The following is a 7,419-nucleotide window of genomic DNA, read 5'->3' on the forward strand; positions in this document are numbered from 1 at the left end:
TGACAATGCCCCCGTGCACAGCGCGAGGTCCATACAGAAATCGTTTGTCAAGATCGGTGAGGGAGAACTTGACTGGCCCGCACAGACCTCAACTTCATTGAACACCTTTGGGATGAATTGGAACGCCAACTGCGAGACAGGCCTAATCACCCAACATCAGTGCCCAACGTGGCTGAATGGAAGTAGCAATGTGCAGCAATGTTCCAACATCCTCGTAGCAATGTTCCAACACCTAGTGGAAAGGCTTCCCAGAAGAGTTGAGGCTGTTATAGCAGCAAAGAGGGCGGGCTAAACTCCATATTAATGCCCATGATTTTGGAACGAGATGTTCGACGAGCAGATGCCCACATACTTTTGGTCATGTAGTGTATTTAGTATGATGATATTAAGAGACATAATACAGACCGAGAGAGACAGAGGCTGAGAGAGAGAGAGAGAGAGAGAGAGAGAGAGAGAGAGAGGGAGAGAGAGAGAGAGAGAGACAGCGCAGCTAAGAGAGAGACAGACAGAGTGGCTGAGAGAGAGACAGACAGAGACAGTGGCTGAGAGCAAGTAGGAAGAAGATAAAAAAAATAAGAGATAAAGAGATGGCAGATTGAAACAAGCATTCATACCACACGCCAACCCGTGATTCCTCATGTTCCTTTGATTCTAGCTGGCTTGTGTTAGCTTGCTACCTGGAAACTGTTCTGTCAGAGGAAGAGGCAGGCTACCAGAGACAGAAACCGTGGCAACAGGAACAGCAGCAACAGCAGTAGCTCATAACACAGGCCTAGTTTGAGATAGAGAAGCCACAGATAATGAAGGGAGTCAGATCCCCTAGTGGTCCCAGGCCTGAATCTGGCCAGGTTGCAGGATCAGAGCTGGCTATAGTGGCTACATGGGGGGGGGGGGGGGGGTGTTGGCTGTACTCAGACCTAGCTGTCCTATCAGGCATCATCCATTGTCCATCCACCAGGATCCATCTGGAAAGCCAACAACAAGAGTTTTGTTCTGAGCCTCTTAGCACAGCACAGCTTGTTAGCCAGGCCTGCCTCAATCTTGGTGTTTGGCTTTCTTATTCACCAATGTGTGCTCAACCTTGTGCATTCACACACACGTAGCCCAAGATTTACACAATCATCATTTGCAGCCAATACTAGTCTGCAAAAAGACAGGCAGTCCCATAGGCTTCCTATCCAGCTTGTTAGGTACACCGCAGACTGTACTATGTCCTGGCCCAAATCACCCTCTGTGTCGCGCAAAACAAACAGCAGGGTCAGGAGAAGGTGGTTGGACTGCTGAAGACTTCCAGGTCCAGCTATGCCAATATTAGTTGATTGTCTGAGCCAGATGGCCCAGTACATTGTTGGAGGATTAGATGGTTTGTCTGTTACCAGTGTTGTAAAGGACAACCTTCCAGAGTTGGATTATGTTATGACCATCAGCACTCCAATTAGACCTGAAACAGATAGATCCCTTTCATCTTTGAAACAAGGGAGTGGACATTCAGTAAATGTTTTCATGGAAACTGCAAAATAGGTCAAGAACATGTGCTGTGTTCACAACAAATAAACTTGTTTTCAGCAGAATGAACTGTTATATGCACAAACATTAAAATTCCCATTACAGGACCAATGAGCACAGAGTACATGACGAATGGTAAACTTACCGATTGCTGTCGTGATTGAAGAGAGGTTGTTCGCTACGTCATGCAGCATCCTTCAAAAATAGGAGAAACTCAAATAAACAACAAACATCCTAAACAATCTTGTGCCTGCTTGAAAGCCTGAGACAACAACCTTCAAAGCAGCCATGAAGAGGACCTATTGTTTGATGAGGCAGAGGCCATATAATGCAGTGCATTTTAAGTGACGACGTTGAAGTACCTCTGGATGGTGACTCATATCCCTGAGCCCAGAATACCTCACTACCATGGGCCAGAAACAAGATGAGAGGGAGAGAGAGAGAGAGATGTCTGGGCTTGCGTCTCCAACCTCTATGATTCAGTTGTGTTTGTGCCATGTTCTTTCTATCAATTCCTTTGATAAGGCATCAGGTTTGTGGTCCACTGGGACTGCCAATAGATGGAGTTGATTGGTGCTCCACTCAGGGCCTGAGAGAGAGAGAGGACGAGAGAAGACAAGACGAGAAAGAATGTAAAGCCCCAGCAGAACCAGTACCCCTCCACACCATTGACCTGCATGATGAGCACAGACCTGCAAAGTGCTTTCATTGTCCACCACTCCATCTCTCCCCATGTGGCGCTCTCCTCCCCCATATCTGATGTTCTCTGTTCATTCAGGGGAGATCAAAAAAGATGAAAGGAATGAAGGCAATCATGAACTTCATTCTTGGATGTTTCTGTGGAAAGATGGTTGTCCACTATGTTTTCTACGTCTCATGTTGATTTGAATTTGTTAGTCGTCAGTCCACTCAGATATGTGCGTGATTTCAAAACGACATTATTATTTTTTGAATGTTAAAAGAAGACTCCAGAAAACCATATACACCGTAATCAATATTTGCCGGTCACTGCTATACGTGCATTGCATACATGCGTCCTTTTTAATTCTGCTGCCGGCACTTCTTCACCCTTCTCTTTCATAAAAAAAAAAATAACTATACAAAAGAGCTGGAGTAGAGGTACAACAGGCACATTCAGAGTCGGTTGGTTATTGTCCACAAAGGGTGTTGTGAGTCACCAGAACTCACCGTGTGGTGAGCACACACACACTAACCATAACAGCTTGTTTTGGACTCCTACTTTATAGGAACCTTCACATGGACAGCTAGCTAGCCAGGGGGAAATTGATATATTACGCAATCATCGGTTTCTGATGGCAGTCGTAGTGGTATGTCTTAGAGAGAGGCATTCTACCATCCACACAGTGCAGCCAGTGTGGTTTTTCTTCTTTGACTTAAAAAGTGCAGAGCTCCTGACTTTATTCGCAGGACTTTTGCCAATCACAATGTTTTGGTGATTATTTTCCAAGGATTAGGGGTATTTTTCCGGTAGATTGTAATAGCCTCTGTATATTCTAACCTCCTTTTAATCAGCGGGGAGAAGGAACAATCACTTCCATCACTGGGATATAGCCGCTCTCCCAGCCAAAGTGTGTTGCTTATTTATCCAGCGTCTCAGACTCCCCCAGTTTATTTTATCAGACTGAGTGAAATTCCAGTATTGGCTCCAATTCGGGAGGTACTAGGGGCTCGTCTTGCCCCCTTCTCTAAGCAAATGTGGACAGGGGAAAGGTGTATAGGGTTATGGGGGGGGGGGGGGGGTAAATGTACAGTTTTAACAGTGGAAATGTTTCAGACACTGAGAAATAGGATCTCTTAAAGAGTCGGTGACAGACACGTGCTGAAACGGGCCGGTAGTGAGAGACGCGGTGGTGGGGAACACCAATAGGGCTGACTAACGAGAGGATGTGAACAGTGGGAACCCTTAATTAAGCAGCATTACAAAGCCATGGGCCCGTGTGTTTACCTGCACGTATGTCATCAAACTCATACACCAGAGTAAATCAATGGCGGACCAACTCAAAGTATAACCATACACACACGCACACAGGCACGCACATAAAAAACAGCAGACGCGCTCACACACAGAATGATATTTGATCATGTATTATTCTACCTACATCAAAGGCTGGTTGTGTCAATTGATTTGCAGTATCGACTGGGGGGAGTGTAAATGAAGGGTTTGGGTCTACGGACTGGCACTGAAAAGGCCCCTAAGAGACTGGCACTGGTGGACCGACAGATGGAGGCTCCTCAGAGGTGGAATGGGAGAACCATCCTCCTTAGTTAATTTTTTTATTTTTAAAATAGTAAAACATTCAAAAAGTTATTATTTTTAGATAAAACTATATGAAAATGCATTCACGTCACAAAATAATTGATTAAAACACACTGTTTTGCTTTGACGGTCTACAGTAGCCTCAATAGCACTCTGTAGGGTAGAACCATGGTATAGCCAGAACACAGCCAGGAGACTCATTGTTCTCACACCCTTCCATAGACTTAAACAGTGATTATGACAACTTCCGGAGGAAGAAAAGTAACCAAGAAAAGTGTTAAATCAAAATATATTTTGTGATTGGGATTCTTCAAAGTAGCCACCCTTTGCACACTCTTAGCATTCTCTCAACCAGCTTCATGAAGTAGTCACCTGGAATGCATTTCAAATCAAATTGTATTTGTCACATGCACTGAATACAAAAGGTGTAGAACTTACAGTGGAATGCTTACCTACAAGCCCTTAACAATGAAGTAAATATTTAAAAAAAGGCTCATTCAATTAACCTGTGTGCCTTGTTAAATTATAATTTTTGGGAAGGTTTGAGCCAATTAGTTGTGTTGTGACAAGGAGGGGTGGTATAACTCAGAAATTACAACTAATGTGTTTGCTCATTGCCTTATTTCATAAAAATTGGCAATACATATATTTTTTTAAATCTTATAACTAACAATGGGTGATAAACCATTCAGTGCTCACCACCCATTTTCATTTTCTTCTTTCTTTGTCTTCTCAGTGAGATGGATTCACGGTCGGAAGCAGCTCATTGGGCCACTGATGTTCATATCAAGTCTCCAATTAATTTCTCCATCACGCTAATGTGCAGTATCGACTGGTACCGCTTTGATCTGTATTAGTTAAGGTTTCACTACGTTTGATCCCTCTCACCAAGACCTCACGGCAAGACCTCTACTGCCAGGCGGGTTACTTCTCAGCTCTTTGTTGCTGTCTCTGGTGTGTGTGTGTGTGTGTGTGGGGGGGGGGGGGGGGGGGCTGGTGTGTCTGGCTGTCTGTGGCCTTGCTGCCCTCAGGGACTGGTTACAAAGAGACTGAGCTCCTCATCTAGCTTTGTCTACCACTTTCACAGGCCATCAAAGTCAACCACAACACCCCATTAGTGGCCATTTGGGAGAAAACACATTTAAATAAATGAATGAATCCAACGTGGACAAACAGACATCATAACAACCATAACATTGTCTTAGCTATTAGTTAATACACCAGCTTAATAACCATAATGGTTGGTGTTACGAACCCAATAACTAGTCTACTAACATTGTGGTACTCGCTAAGTCTAGTGCTGTTAGGCCTAGTTACATGGTATGCAACCTGAATGAGCATGTATGTGAGAAATCAGCCAAGGGAGACAGCAACCTTACCTTGGTCCAAGGTCAGCTCTCTCTTGACCTCTTGGTCAGCCAGTTAAAGCAGATTATTATTTGTTCCGATGGTGACGAAACATACATATGTACAAAATTAGAAAAATATAAAAGGCACGCTCCTAAATAAAGACTCAAAAACAAATGAAAGGCCTCATTACCAGGAAATAAAACCAGCAGGCTCCCCAAGCTGGCACTCTGACGTCCACCCTAATTGGCAGCACCTGATGTGCTTATCAAGCCTTGGCTCAGAAGCCAGACCTGGTTGCTGCCACCTGGGGATGGAGTGTGGAAATGTATCCTGGATAGTGTGTTTGTCTTTGTCCTAACACTAACCTTGCCCCCGTATCATAACAGTGGTAATCGGATCCCATATAAAATGCGTCTAATGTGTATTAATTGATAAGGAATTAATTTGTTTGTTAATGCAGGAAATAGCTGCTTTGCCTTTCAACAAATTGTTTTCCATTTCTCATTACGTGGTAATCCAGATAGCCTTTGTTTTACCATATTCTAATAAACACAGGTGATTTTTCCCTATCAAAGCACAACCAGAATTCTATTGTGATACATAGGGATCCACATGCTGTATTATAGATATTTATTTGTGTTAAATGTATTATGTCTTCCTTTATTTCATCAGGGAGTCCAATTGTGTACAGTATGTGTTTCTCTGTGCTAAACTCTAATGTTCATGTTAAATATCCTTTGTATCAGACACTGGAAAGCATCTGCTCGCCAACAGACCACTGTATTTGGTGGACTTGCATTGTACTGTCAAGTAGGTCTATTCTGATGAGAGGTTTGTTGCCCACACACAGTTATATCACATACAAAAACAACATGTGCTTTGTAAGGGGGACTAAATAGCCCACAGTGAATACAGTACAGAGTGAATACAGACACATTGTAAATGTATTGAATGAAGCAGATCATGGAAGACTATTTGTACTTTACATATCAATCCAAAGGCACAATAAGTGTCATCTTAACCCAGGATATCCAATGCCTGAAAATGTTCTGTAAGCATGAGAGTCGGAAACAACAGCATCAGAGTTACAGGCTAGAGCTAATATGACAGCAAGCAGACAGAAGAGGAAAGAGGATTGCTAAAGAAATAAATATTTAGATTTCTGTAACATTTCTAAAGAGCAAAAGTTCATCTAAATGTACTCATGCTTTAAAAAGAGATAGAAATGTCAAACCCAGTGAAAAAAACAAACGGGAGTAAATACCACTTAAGTCTCAGAGAAAGAAAGCAGCAGGTTTCCACAGCCATAGAAACAACTGTGAAAAATGCAATTCCACCGGCCTTTCTCCACTGAAGTGTCAGGGATTAGGGCACCAGAGGCACACAGGGCAACCCGCTGGTCCTACACTGCTCTCTCACAGGACCTGATATACAGGACCCATTTATATGCCGCCATTCCAAACGCCTGACTTATGGCCACACTGCCATTTTGGTGACATCTGCTAGGCATCCAGGAATCCGCTTAACCAACAACCTTTTTCTCCCTTCTTCTCATCCTGCTTTCTTTTCTTCTCTTCTCTTTCATTTCATTAAATCTGGATGGGATGACACGTCTCACCTTTTTCATCCTCCCCTGTGTGAAATTCTCTTTAGATATATTGAGGTTTGGGGGGGAAAAAACGGTTAAGAACCCAAACAGTGGCGACACCTACGGCGAGCGGAACAAGGGCGACCTTGTGTTTACATTTACGCGGAGCCACTACCCCACTGGGATATTGATGTGGTGTTACAGGCCTGGAGCTAGCCAGGCACAGAGAGCAAGAGAAAGGAGGCAAAGCGGTTCTCATCGTGCTTCGCCAAACCACTGGTCCACGGGACTCCAGGCTGCCCCCTTTTGTTCAGGTTGAGTAACAGTGTTTTGGATCTGTACACCTAATAAGAGTGTATCAGAGGGAACCAGTGACTCCCGACTTGACTGGAGAGAGAGGAGATTAGCTCTGTAGACATAGTGTAAAATGGATGCTTCCAAAGCTCGCTGAACGTGAAAGTGTGGGACAATTGTCTCGAAGAAAGGAGACAGGGGGTTGTGTGTGTGTGTGTGTGTGTGTGTGTGTGTGTGTGTGTGTGTGTGTGGATGTCTTTGACCCACTACATTCATCATCCCAGTGTTTTCCTTGTGCTTTAACAGCTTCTGTCCCTCTACTGACCCCACTGGTCAGACACAATATAGCATCACACAGATCTAGGAATCACTGCATTGATAGCCATATCTCTTCAACCATGTA

General features: G+C 43.8%; 1 long non-coding RNA gene across 1 annotated transcript; it reads right to left on the reverse strand.

Annotated features, from left to right (window-relative positions):
• Positions 1 to 486: 486 nt before the first annotated feature.
• Positions 487 to 5,352, reverse strand: LOC110502113. Its single transcript, XR_002470293.2, has 5 exons — positions 5,164 to 5,352; positions 2,199 to 2,272; positions 1,869 to 2,095; positions 1,652 to 1,701; positions 487 to 1,441 (listed from the first exon to the last, which is right to left on the reverse strand). It is a non-coding gene; the product is annotated as an uncharacterized LOC110502113 (long non-coding RNA).
• Positions 5,353 to 7,419: the final 2,067 nt, after the last annotated feature.

This window comes from Oncorhynchus mykiss, chromosome 22 (genome assembly GCF_013265735.2).
Source record: "Oncorhynchus mykiss isolate Arlee chromosome 22, USDA_OmykA_1.1, whole genome shotgun sequence".
Taxonomy (NCBI): Eukaryota; Metazoa; Chordata; class Actinopteri; order Salmoniformes; family Salmonidae; genus Oncorhynchus; species Oncorhynchus mykiss.